Genomic DNA, 14,469 nt, shown 5'->3' on the forward strand with positions numbered 1-14,469 from the left:
TAGAGATTTTAAGGAAGGAATGTTTTAGAGCTTAAAAACAAAGTGGATTGACTATAAAGTCACTATTAACACAGAAGAGAAACATTTTATCTGATAGCAACACACAGCCAGGAAGAATGAGGCAAGATGCTGGCTTGCTAGGTCTCCAACAACCATAGAACAAAGTTGTGGGACACATTAACCTTCTTAAAGAGTCTCAGAAAAACCTGAGGGGGGGGTACCTGATGGCCAGTACTACTTTTAGACTTAGGTAAGACAAGGAATCCCAGAGACTTAATTGGAAAAACATGGTCTCTTCAATAAATGATGATGAAAAAACTAGATACTCACAGAGCAACAAATTAACCTGGATCCATATCTTATACATCTCACAAAATTAATTCAAAATGGATTAGCAACTTAAATGTAAGACCTGAAACCATAAGGAAGAAAAAAAGGTAAAAGCCCCTTCATGTTGATCTTGGCAATAATTTTTTCTGATATGACACCAAAAGCACAAACAACAAAAGCAACCATAAACAATTAAGACTACATCAAACTACAAAACTTTCACATTGCAAAAGATAAAATCAACAAAGTAAAAAGGCAGTCTGTGGAATAGGAGAAATATCTGCAAAACACACAACTGATAAGGGATTAATTTCCAAAACATATAAGGAACTCACATCTTCAATAGCAAAATCCACATATAATCCAATTAAAAAATGAGCAAATGACCTGCCTAGACATTTTTTTCAAAGAAGATATTCAAATGGCCAATAGTCAGCATCACTAATCATCAACAGGGACATGCAAATCAAAAGCACAGTGAGATATGGTTACCTCAAACCTGTTAGAATGATTATTATCAAATGGAAAAGAGATAATAAGTACTGGTGAGGATGTGGAGAAAAGGAACTGTCTGTACACTGTTGATGGAAACATAAATTGGTACAGTTACTAAGGGAGCAGTATAGAAATCCTCCCCTCCATATTAATAAGAGAACTGCCAAATGATCCAGCAAGCCCACATGTCCAAAGGAAATGAAATCACTATATAGAAGTGATAACTGCACTCCTGTGTTCTTTGCAGGTTTATTTATAATAGCCAAAACAAGGAAGCAACCTGAATGTCGATGGACAGATGGAACATTATTCATCCACGTCCTTTCATTTGCAAAAATATGGATGGGCTTTGAGGGAATTATGCTTTGTGAAATAAGTCAGACAGAAACAATAAGACACATATTGTACATTTTCATGAATATGTAGAATTTAAAAAAAACAAAACCGAACTCGCAGAAACAGAGAGTAGATTGGCGGTTTCCAGAGGTGGGGGTTTGGGTAAATTCGTGATGGCGGTTAAAGGATGCAAACTTCCCATTATAAGATAAATAAATTCTATAGTTAATATTACCACATTGTACATTGTATTTGTATATTTGAAAATCACTAAGAGAGTATATCATAAAAATTATCACACCTCCCCCCACACAAGTTGTAACTGAGGTGGTGCTTATGTTAACTAACCTTATGTGGTAATCATTTTACAATATGTATATATATTCAATCAGCACATTGCAAAGTCTTAAACTATCACAACGTTACATGTCAATTATATCTCAATAATCCTGGAAAAGAAATGAAATATGGATTGAATTCTATTACAGATATCATTTGAGCTTTGGGGATGAACAGAGACTTGAGGGGGGAACCCCCAAGGCAACTAGCCTGGTGAAGAAAGTAAATTGAAGAAGTAACTCCTCTCCATGGGCTTCCGAGGTGGCGCTAGTGGTAAAGAACCTGCCTGCCAATGCAGGAGACATAAAGAGACGTGTGTCTGATCCCTGGGTTGGGAGATCTGCTGGAGGAGGGCCTGGCAGCTCCAGTATTCTTGCCTGGAAAATCCATGGACAGAAGAGCCTGGTGGGCTACAGTCCATGGGATCACAAAGAGTCAGACACGACTGAAGTGAATTAGCACATATATATCTCCTCTCCAAGTACATTTACTCAGTGAATCCAGGTTAGCCATGAGTGAGATTAACTTGCACTGACTAGTTAAGTCTGTCAGCTTGACTATACACATTAATAGTTGACTATACATACATACATATATATATATATATATATATATACACATATATTTTGTCTTTGTATGAAAGCTAAATAGAGACCCTTAGGAAACTGCAGCCAACATTTATATAGCATTTACTATGCAGTCTATGCTCTTTTGCATATATTAACTAATATAATCTTTATTATAACTCTAAATGGTAGGTACTACTTTTATCTTTCTTTTTCAAGTTGAAGCAACTGAGGAAGAAATCAATAACCTGCTCACAGTCACACAGCCAATAACCAGGGAGACCAAGAGACCTGGGGGAGCCTGCCTCAAAATCTGAGACCTTAACTGAATGATTTATGTGGAAGAAGACAGCTATTCTTTCTCTACAGATGTATTTAAATTGTAAAATAAAATCAACTGCTAATCAAGACTGAAGAATATTGAGTAAGGTTGGTTAATCAGAAGAAAAACAAGGTCACCAAATTCTCTCAGATTTAGATGATTTTTAGCCAGGAGGCAGAGACTCTGTAGGAGTTGAGAATACAAGGACAAGCATAATTTTTTGCTGTGGGGAATAGTGTAGTCTTCCCTGTGCTCTTAGTCACCATGGAGGTGTTAAATTGGCATAGAAATTTAGGTTTTCCTCTCTTAAAGAAGAAACTGCAGACTGGAACTGGGAAAAGTTGGGACGAGACTGAAGGATAGAGGTTGCCAGATAAGCAGATTTTGTATGTCTGTGTTTAAAATTTTTCTCTTTTTAATTTTCTTTTCCATACCACATTCTGGTAAATGCTAAACAAACTATAGTTTGTCAGAAAAATTCATTTATTGGGCAATCCCACATGCCCGTCTGTGTTCACTGGCTCTGCGTTCATCTTGCAAATCCTCATCCGTATTATCTATTTCACTGATGAGGAAGCTGAGACAAGGTTTCAGTGACTTGAGAATAAAGAGCTGCATTGGAATTTGCACTGTCTTCCTAAGAATTGCCAAAGCTGTACTTTTCCGACTGAATTAATACAACTCCCACACATCTTATTTATATGAGGCATTGAGCAGGTCATGTGCTTCAAAGGTATTCTTTAGATTCCCCTCTTTATGCGGAATTTGTGGGCCCATCTATTTATCTTATAATCCTACATTTTCTACTGATAAACACTGTTCTCTGGCAAAGTAAATAAGTATTTTTTGTGGGTTTTTTTTTTTTTCCTCTTGGATAAGGAATGGGTTCTACAACCATTAGATCTTCCATTTAACAACTCTGTACGATAGTTTCTGTTGTGGAAAATGAGAGGTGGTTTAAAAAGAGTCTCTTAAAATTGAAATTTTCCTCCTCTTCTCTGTAGAGAATGGCAAAGACCAACTAAACAGTTCACTAAACACAGTGTCACTTAGATTCTGTCTTCTTTAGGCATTGATCACTATTCCAAGCAATAAGTAGCATTTTCTTATAAATGACAGAATGCATATCTTAACTATGCACAAAAGCTTTACCCAATAAGTAACTTGTTGGATTAAGAGTCTTTTTTAATAGTCCTGTAATGAGGTATATCAGGCTTCCCAGCTGGCACTAGTGGTAAAGAACATGCCTGACAATGTAGGAGATGCCTGAGACAAGGGTTCAGTCTCTGGGTTGGGAAGATCACCTGCAGGAGGGCACGGCAACCCACTCCAGTATTCTTACCCGGAGAATCCCATGGACAGAGGAGCCTGGTGGGCTATACTCCATAAGACTGCAAAGAGTCAGACACAACGGAAGCGACTTAGGACTAACACAGTTGAGGTATATTATGCCGAGAGTACCTTTAAATTTTGATTCTAAGATATTGTTTTATGTATTATCTTTTTAAAGATTCTTCCAAGTGCATCAGTCATATTGCAGAGCTCATGGCTCAGGGCTGTCTGTGAAGAATTGGTCCAGCCCCCAGAGAAATTCCTTGACTGCACTTAGCTGAAAATCTATTATGTCTGCTCCAAGGCCAAACATTTGAGGCCCTTATCAATGCTGGTAGTGCTAGGGAGGGGAGGGAGGGATACAGGACGAGGCTGAGGGGGCTTCATACTGCGAGGTGTTCATCACTTTGATTCAGTTCTATCAGCATTGAAGGAAGTTAAAATAAGAAAAGCGAAAAAAGAAAAAATGAAGCCCTAGTTGAAAGATATCTTTCCTCATAGCCCTATCTCATATGTTAGCATTCCCTTTACTTCTTCTTAGTGAACCAACACATCTGAATAATGTTGTGGAGGCAAACTAGAGATTCCTTTAACTCTTTAAGGGAAAGAATGCTATCCTGGAATTATTATTGTGGGTCGGTTTTGTTATGAAGGGAAGTGAACCATGTTGTTCACACAAACACTTGATTACAGTGTTAGATTACAGCCTCAGCCACAAGGGATTTGACAGAAGAGAAAGAAAAATCAGAGTTTACAGAATTTAAACAAAATAGAGATATCAGTATTTATTATCTGTGCATCAGTGAGATTAATAAATGCAAGCAAAAATTTGTGAAGCAGAGAAAAGAGACTACAAAACATTCAGACAGATTGCTAATATTAACACATAAAAGAAATATTGATATATATCACACTGAAGCATGTTAGCACTAACGATTTAAAATACCACCTATGCTTTAAGTAGCTGTCCTGTGACCGCAGATTTTCTCACAACCAGGAAAAATTACTAGAATTTTTTAAAGCTCTTGTTAAATATTCAGTGTCAAGGGTTACAGAAACAGAACCATGAACTTAATATCTTGCATACAATTAAGGATCTGAATTGAAAATATTTAGTATTTGGGATTAGGCTAATTTAGCATGAGGCTTAGGAAAAGCATGTTTGAATATAAAGAATGAACACCAAAATGAAACCATTGGAGATGTGAAAAAAAACACAAAAAACCCCGAGAAAAAATAAAACAAAATAGGAGAAATATGCCACATCAATATACTCCTGTACTGTTTGTCAGCTGCACAATCAACATCCCTTGATTTTCTAGTAGACCAAAATATGAATATTTTGACTTAAGGAGTTGCTGGTAGAGTGGTTATAAATCAGAAAATAAGTTTAGGTACTTTTTTCTTCATGTAAAACTATATTGAAATTTTTTATACTATTTTTAAAAGATTTGATCAACTTTCAATTGTTCTTGTGCTAATTCCATCCAATCCTTTAACCAGTGACTGTGGGAGAAACTCCTTAGAAGAGGCATAAGTGACAGAATTGTGACAGAAAACAAGCTGTGTTCTTCTTTCTCATGATCTGCTCTTCTTTCTCATCTGTTAGAGGACCCTGGAATTTTCCAAAAGACAGAATGATGAACAGGGCATCTTTGTACCTGGCATCATACAGAGGTGGCATCATACAGAGGTGGCAACATATAGGAACAATATATGTAAACATCATTTTTTATAGATTCAGTTTGGAGTCTGAATTTCCAACCAAGTTATGGCTATAGATTCTACTACTTTGGAGAATATTACTTCCCAACTATTTTCAGAGATTCTATATTATTGTCCAGATTCGTGATGTCAATGTCAGGACTCTTCTGTGAATGCCAAGCTATGGTCAGGCAATGCCTGAGGAAGTCATGGCAGACATTGTTTTTAGAGAGAAATTCTCACTTATTAGGAGCCAGGCATAGTGCCAGGGACTTTACATGGTGTAGCAATCAGGATTGTAGAAAGAAACAGATGGCAAACTCAAACAGGGATAATTGAGGAAAATTTAATAAAGAGATATTTACAAAGATGTGTGCAGGGTTATTTTAGAGAAAGGAGAAAGAGATGTTACAGTGTATCAGGACTAGCAACACTGGGGAGCCTGTTCCCTTAGAGCCTCAAAGGAGGGAACACCTAGGAGGACTCAGAGAGAGAAGGGACTATACTCCAACAAAACTGGGACCTTCAATGCACTTAAGCAATTCGCCCATAGGGAACAAGTAGGGAGAGAACTAGGGAAATAAGCACCCTGACCTCACTCTCCTTTCTTCTGCTGCTTTCTATCCACCAAGCCAAGTCAGGAGGCAGAGGGCGAGTTTGCCCACTAATTTCCTCGATAAACATCACTGCATAGTGCGCAGAAGTGTATAGGAAATGGGAGAGTGGATTTGGAGGGCAAATGAAGAGTAGCCAACATAACCTCTTCACCCCTCACCACAACCTAATAGGAAACAAACACATCATTAACATCTGCAATTTATGGTTAAGAAATTAGGGTTCAGAAGGTCAAGGAGCTTTGGCAAGAACACACAGGTAATGTGACAGCACCAGGATTGAAACCTAGATCTTCTCAGTCCAAAGTTTTGTTTCTTTTTACAGGACAGAGTGTAAGGGGCAAAGGCAGGGATGCAAATTAAAAGCACAAGGAAGCAGGGAAAAACATGAAGGAGGAAAGAAAGTAGCTGGCACCTATTGAGCACTGGCTGTGACCCAGGCATTGTCCTAAGCTTTTTAAATGTGTAGAATTCATCAATCCTGTCATCAGCTGTATGATTCAGGTATTGTTATGCCCATTTCACAAAGGATGAAGCAAAGTCTTAGGAAGACTTAGTGAGATATCTGGGATAGGAAGTAGTAGAATTTGAACTATACAGATTATGGTCTCACAATTTTAGCAATTAAATTATAGAAAATGTGAGAAGAAAACAAAACAAAGATGGCAGAAGTATGAGTATTGGGCATTACTGCCTAGAATAGCCAGGTGTCCTAAATGCTTTTTCTCAATATAGGTAAATCACTTCTTCCTTTCTGTTTCTTTCCTATTCATTTTGCTGTTCACGTGTTATAATGCCAGTGGCAGTGGTGGTGGCAGAAAAAAATACAAAACTGCATTCAGTGCTTCTCATTATTTCAAGGTCACCTATGCACACCTGAGAGACATATACAAAGCAGAGGTTACCATGTTCCCTTTTAAATTTACTCCTCCTTTTACATGCTCTCGATTAACGGCACTACTGTTTTGGTTATCTATAAAGACTTGGGTACTTCCCCACACTCTAATCTTACAAAATCACTCTAGATCATTCTAAAAGCACTGCATCTCTTTATGGAATATTCACTGCACACCTTTAAAATCGTGGATTGATTCCACACATTATACATATACATATTATATATTAAAATATATAAATGTATATATATTTTACATATATGTATAAAATCTTTATTAGATACCATGTCCCTTGCAATTGCTTTCCAGTCCCCTATGTTTGGCCTATAGTAGTACCTCAATAAATGGCTCTTCAATAACCCAGTGGAAATTGGGCTTCTATAATTTCTCTGCTTGGATGAAAGCCTTTGACTTGCTATTGAACATACTGAGAAATGGATGCCTCAGTTTTTGTAGGCTTTCTTCCCCAGCAAAGGCCAGGGAAGGCTGCGATTGCCTGACTTCCTTTATTGTTCTCTTTGATATCTCACCTGCTGTAAGCCCCGCTGTTCTTCAAATGTCAGGCTGACTTGGAACCAGTCCTTTGATATGCTGTTTCATGGGGTTTGCAGATACTACGTTAGGTGCATTTTTATTCTCTTTGTTTCTATTTCCATGACCTCTTCGAGAGGACACGTGTCAGAAAGGCCTCCAGGTTAGCTTATGTCTAAATGGTATTTTTCAGGCAACAAGACTACATTTTTGTACCCTCCAACACTTTGGACGCCTAGTCAAATATTTTGGCACTTGTCCCAATCATTAGTAACAATTCAAACCAGAGTGGCTGGCAGAGAATTCTGGAATCAAAGGTACCAAAGTAGAGTTTCTTTAAGGTCAGTGAACACAAAGCACAATCTTTCAGCTTCCAAAGGAGCTGTGCACAGTGTGTTCTGAAGAAAGAAGCACACAGGCTACATTCTTCAGGTCTGAAATGCTACTGACAACGTCTACTGCCTCAGAGGCAGAGGGATTCTAAGTCTCCCTCCCCCTCTCTCTCCTCTATTATCTTTCAGCCAGTCATCTTGCTGAGAGAAGACCCCAACCTGGGCCGCTGTGCATGGTCTGCAAGCTGTAGCACTCATGTTTAGTGGGTCGCTTTCTCTGTATGGCAGCCTCTCTTCCACTGAACTGACATCCCACCCCAGTGTCTGGGGACACCCGTCCCCAGTGTCATCTGTTATATCAGCATCTGTAGCAGCTGCTGCTTCTTCCGGCTGAGAAGTCTCAGTGTTTGCCTTGAGAATGTCAATCCTTTACCTCTCTCAACATTCAGACTCACTCATCAGTTCGTTTCCAGCTGCCCTTAAATGTATTCGGAATAATGATGCACAAAGGACAGTTTAAACACAGCAAAGCAGTTGTAGGCAAGGCATCTCCAGTTCACCAGGCTGGTCTTCCTTAACCACAAGTATCACATTATCATTTAAATGCATTTCTGGCACAGGAGCCCTTGGCTATATATCTGCTTTGGCAATTGGAGGACATTTAGCAGCTGCCAAGCAAAATGGGGAAAAACATCCTGAAAAAGAGTGGATAAAGAAGGCATTCACTGGTAGGTTATCCTGAATTGTCTTTCCTTTGCTTTTCATCCATACTGCCCCATCATCAAACTTGACTTTACCTTGGCAAAAAGCTAGTAATTTGTTTCTTCCCTGCCGACAGAAACTTCACTGTTGATCTCCAGGGCATCCTTCTGCCATGACCACATTATGTCTTACTCAAGGTTCTAAAGTTTAGTTTTTAAATTTGAAAATTAGAATATGATAAGGCCAATGAAAGAGTTTATTATAAAAAAGAAATGGAAAGATATATCCATCTAAATGCAGAGTTCCAAAGAATAGCAAGGAGAGAAAAGAAACACTTCCTAAGTGATTGATTCAAAGAAATAGAGGAAAACAACAAAATGGGAAAGACTAGAGATCTCTTCAAGGAAATTAGAGATACCAAGAGAACATTTCATGCAAAGATGGACACAATAAAGGACAGAAACAGTATGGACCTAACAGAACCAGAAGATATTAAGAAGAGGTGGCAGGAATACACAGAAGACCTATACAAAAAAGGTCTTTATGAGCCAGATAACCATGATGGTGTGATCACTCATCTTGACTGGAGTGCAAGGTCAAGTGGGCCTTAGGAAGCATCAAGACAAACAAAGCGGGGGGGGGGGGGTGTGATGGAATTCCAGCTGAGCTATCACAAATCCTAAAAGATAAGGCTGTTAAAGTGTTGCACTCAATATCAGAGAAAATTTGGAAAATTCAGCAGTGGTCACAGGACTGGAAAAGATCAGTTTTCCTTGCAATCCCAAAGAAAGGCAATGCCAAAGAATGTTCAAACTACCACACAATTGCACTCATTTCACATGTCAGCAAAGTAATACTCAAATTCTCCAAACAAGGCTTAAACAGTACATGAGCTGAGAAGTTCCAGATGTTCAAGCTGGATTTAGAAAAGGCAGAGGAACCAGAGATTGAATTGCCAACAACAATTGGATTATAGAAAAAGCAAGAGAATTCCAGAAAAACGTCTACTTCTGCTTCATTGACTATGCTAAAGCCTTAGACTGTGTGGATCACAACAAACTGTGGAAAATTCTTAAAGAGATGGGAATATCAGACCACCTTACTTTCCTCCTGAGGAACCTGTAAGCAGGTCAAAAAGTAACAGTTAGAACTGGACATGGTACAAAGGACTGGTTCCAAATTGGGAAAGGAGTATGTCAAGGCTGTATATTCCCACCCTGCTTATTTAACTTGCATGCAGAGTATATTATGCAAAATGCTGAGCTGGATGAAGCACAAGCTGGAATCAAGATTGCCAGGAGAAATATCAATAACCTCAGATATGCAGATGACACCACCCTTACTCAGTTCATTTCAGTTGCTCAGTTGTGTCCGACTCTTTGTGTCCCATGGACTGCAGCATGCCAGGATTCCCTGTCCATCACCAACTCCTGGAGTTTACTAACTCATGTCCATTGAGTCAGTGATGCCATCCAACCATCTCATCCTCTGTTGTCCCCTTCTCCTCCCGCTTTCAATCTTTCCCAGCATCTAGGTCTTTTCCAATGAGTCAGCTCTTCCAATCAGGTGACCAAAGTATTGGAGTTTCAGTTTCAACATCAGTCCTTCCAGTGAATATTCAGGACTGATTTCCTTTAGGTTTGACTGGTTGGATCTCCTTGCAGACCAAGAGACTCTCAAGAATCTTCTTCCACACCACAGTTCAAAAGCATCAATTCTTTGGTGCTCAGTTTTCTTTATAGTTCAACTCACATACGTACATGGCTACTGGAAAACCATAGCTTTGACTAGACGGACCTTTGTCAGCAAAGTAATGTCTCTGCTTTTGAATATGCTGTTTAGGTTGGTCATAGCTTTTCTTCCAAGGAGCAAGCATCTTTTAATTTCATGGCTGCAGTCACCATCTGCAGTGATTTTGTAGCTCCCCAAAATAAACTCTCTCATTGTTTTCATTGTTTCCCCATCTATTTGCCATGTAGTGATGGGACCGGATGCCATGTTCTTAGTTTTCTGAAAGTTGAGTTTTAAGTCAACTGTTTTACTCTCTTCTTTCACTTTCGTCAAGAGGTTCTTTAGTTCTTCTTCGCTTTCTGCCATAAGGGTGGTGTCATCTGAATATCTGAGGTTATTGATATCTCTCCTGGCAATCTTGATTCCAGCTTGTGATTCATCCAGCTTGGCATTTTGCATGATGTACTCTGCTGCTGCTGCTGCTAAGTCACTTCAGTCGTGTCCGACTCTGTGTGACCCCATAGACAGAAGCCCACCAGGCTCCCCCGTCCCTGGGATTCTCCAGGCAAGAACACTGGAGTGGGTTGCCATTTCCTTCTCCAATGCATGAAAGTGAAAAGTGAAAGTGAAGTCGCTCAGTCATGTCTGACCCTTAGCGACCCCATGGACTGCAGCCTACCAGGCTCCTCCATCCATGGGATTTTCTAGGCAATAGTACTGGAGTGGCTTGCCATTGCCTTCTCTGGATGTACTCTGCATTTAAGTTAAATAAGCATGGTGATAATATATAGCCTTGACATACTCCTTTCCCAGTTTGGAACCAGTCTGCTGTTTCATGTCCAGTTCTAACTGTTGCTTCTTGACCTGTATATAGATTTCTCAGGAGGCAGGTCAGGTCGTCCGGTATTCCCATCTCTTGATGAATTTTCCAGAGTTTGCTGTGATCCGCACAGTCAAAGGCTTTGGCCTAGTCAATAAAGCAGAAGTAGATGTTTTCCTGGAACTCTCTTCCTTTTTCTATGATCCAACAGGTGATGCCCATTTGATCTCTAGTTCTTCTGCCTTTTCTAAGTCTAGCTTGAACATCTGGAATTTCATGGTTCACGTACTGTTGAAGCTTAACTTGGAGAATTTTGAGGATTACTTTGATAGTGTGTGAGATCAGTGCAATTTTGTGGTAGTTTGAACATTCTTTGCCATTGCCTTTCTTTGGGATTGGAATGAAAACTGACCTTTTCCAGTCTTCTGACCACCGCTGAGTTTTCCAAATTTTCTGGTATATTGAGTGCAGCACTTTCACAGCATCATCTTTCAGGGTTTGAAATATGTCAACTGGAATTCCATCACCTCCACTAGCTTTGTTTGTAGTGATGCTTCCTAAGGCCCACTAAACTTTGCATTCCAGGATGTCTGGCTCTAGGTGTGTGATCACACCATCATGATTATCTGGGTCATAAAGATCATTTTGTATAGGTCTGAGTAATCTTGCCACCTCTTAATGTCTTCTGCTTCTGTTAGGTCCATACCATTTCTGTCCTTTATTGTGCCCATCTTTGATGGACAGGGAGGCCTGGCGTGCTGTGATTCATGGGTTCGCAAAGAGTCGGACAGACTGAGCGACTGAACTGAACTGAACTAAACTGAACTGAACTTGCATGAAATGTTCCCTTGGTATCTCTAATTTCTTTGAAGAGATCTCTAGTCCTTCCCATTCTGTTGTTTTCCTCTATTTCTTTGCATTGATCACTTAGGAAATCTTTCTTATCTCTCCTTGCTCTCCTTTGAACTCTGCATTCAAATGGGTAATCTTTCCCTTTCTCCTTTGCCTTCAGTTCTCTTCTTTTCTCAGCTATTTGTTAAGGCCTCCTCAGACAACTATTTTGCCTTTTTGCATTTCTTTTTCTTTGGGATGATCTTGATCACTGCCTCCTATACAATGTCATGAACCTCTGTCCATAGTTCTTCCTGCACTCTGTCTATCAGATCTAATCCCTTAAATCTATTTGTTACTTCTACTATATAATCGTAAGGGATTTGATTTGGTCATACCTAATGCTATTTCCATTACAAGTATAGACACATTATATAGCATGTATCTTTCATATTTTTGCACCTTATTTATAATATTTCTTTGCTTTGTAAACATTTTATGATGTAATGGGAAAAACCCATTTCACTATTGCAAGTAATGGGAACAACTCTAACAAATATGTAAGAATTTTATGAAGGAAATTGTAAAATAATACAGTAAGACATGCAGGAAAACCAGAATGGACAGATTTACATATATCTGAATGGGAAGACTTGAATAATGTAAAAGATTAATTTTTTTTTGTCTTCAAATATGTCTACATTCAATGAAATGCTGACTAACTCCCTTAATATTAATAGATACACATGGCACCATACAACAATGATTAACTATAGAGAAAATATTTGGATATAGTATACTCAGAGTGGGACTGCTGAATTTTATGGTAATTCCATTTTTCAAGTTTTTGAATCACCTCCATTCTGTTGTCTATAGTGGTGGCACCTTTTTACATTCCCAATAGTGCACAAGGAATCACCCTTTCTTCAATCAGCTAACCAATTTCCCTTCCTAATATTGTTACTTTTTGTTTATTTTGATAGTAGCAATCCTGATGAATGTGATGTCTTTCCTGGTTTGATTTGCATATCCCAACCTAGATAGTATATTAAAAAGCAAAGACATTACTTGCCAACAAAAGTCTGTCTAGTAAAGGCTATGGTTTTTCCAGTGGTCATGTATGGATGTGAGAGTTGGACTGTGAAGAAAGCTGGAGAAGACTCTTGAGAGTCCCTTGAACTACAAGGAGATCCAACCAGTCCATTCTAAAGGAGATCAATCCTGGGTGTTCATTGGAAGGACTGATGCTAAAGCTGAAACTCCAATACTTTGGCCACCTCATGCGATGAGTTGACTCACTGGAAAAGACTCTGATGCTGGGAAGGATTGGGGGCGGGAGGAGAAGGGGACGACAGAGAATGAGATGGCTGGATGGCATCACCGACTCGATGGACATGAGTTTGAGTGAACTCCAGGAGTTGGTGATGGACAGGGAGGCCTGGCGTGCTGTGATTCATGGGGTCGCACAGAGTCGGACATGACTGAGCGACTGAACTGAACTGAACTGAGTTAAATTCGCCCATTCCTGTTCAGAAGCAGTGACAAGAGACTGACCGAGACTTTCCTGTGAGTGTCCAGGAATTTCCAGCGAAGGCATGGGTCAGTGGTTGCTTGCTGCAGGTAAGGGGCACTGAGTACAGTAATGCCTGCGTGGGACCTTTTGAAGGAGGTCACCATTATCTTCATTACCTCCACCATTGCTCAGTGACACAGAACAAGTGGCAGAACTGGGATTTCAGTTGAGGCTGTAGCTGCAGAGACCACACTCTTGATGATGATGCAGCTCTGCTCCCCATCTGCAATAAGTACTCAGATCCAATGTATTGTTTAGTTGCTAATTCATGTCTGACTCTTTGTGACTCCATGTGGCCCACCAGGCTCCTCTGTCTGAGGGATTTTCCAAGCAGGAATACTGGAGTGTTTTGTTGTTTCCTCCCTGAGGGGATCTTTCTGACTCAGGCATTGAACTCACATCTCTTGCATTGGCAGGCAGATTTTTTACCACTGAGCCATCTGGGAAACCCTAAAGAATCTAGACTGGTACTATTAGTTAAGAAAGGGTCCTAGCTTTTTTTTTTTAATGTCTGTTAATCTAGTTTTAAAAACACAGCCATCTAAAAATAGGTATCATCTTGCTTTTCACAATTTTAACCAAGGGGGAAAATGACAGGAAGAACTGCCAAGGATACCAGGGAATCAAGGGAAGGCATAGCGGAGAGGGCCAACAGACTCCCTGCCATCACTCCACACCTGGTAGAACTATTTTAGCAAGAACTATTTCAGCCACTCCAGCCAGCAGGGACTGCGATCACCAGAGGAGGAACTTTGATCAACTCCCTCTAGTGCAAAGTGACTCTAAGGCCTCTGGTCTACTTTCTGTCCCTCCAGACAGGCCCTCTTAATAGATAAAGAGCACATTTTAAAGGCTACCAAAGTGTGGAGGCTGACGTTTGTAAAAGGCAACTTCTTATAAATCTCAAAGGCACACTCAGAGGTGCACTCTGCGTTCCTCTGCTTCAGTCAAAACAAAAGACCAAGTCCAAGGAGTCAGGAAGGCTTTCACGGTATAAAAAGTTAGCATCTGCAGT

Source organism: Moschus berezovskii, chromosome 8, assembly GCF_049115385.1.
Source record: "Moschus berezovskii isolate FMDL1 chromosome 8, NW_MosBer_1.0, whole genome shotgun sequence".
In the NCBI taxonomy this organism is placed as follows: Eukaryota; Metazoa; Chordata; class Mammalia; order Artiodactyla; family Moschidae; genus Moschus; species Moschus berezovskii.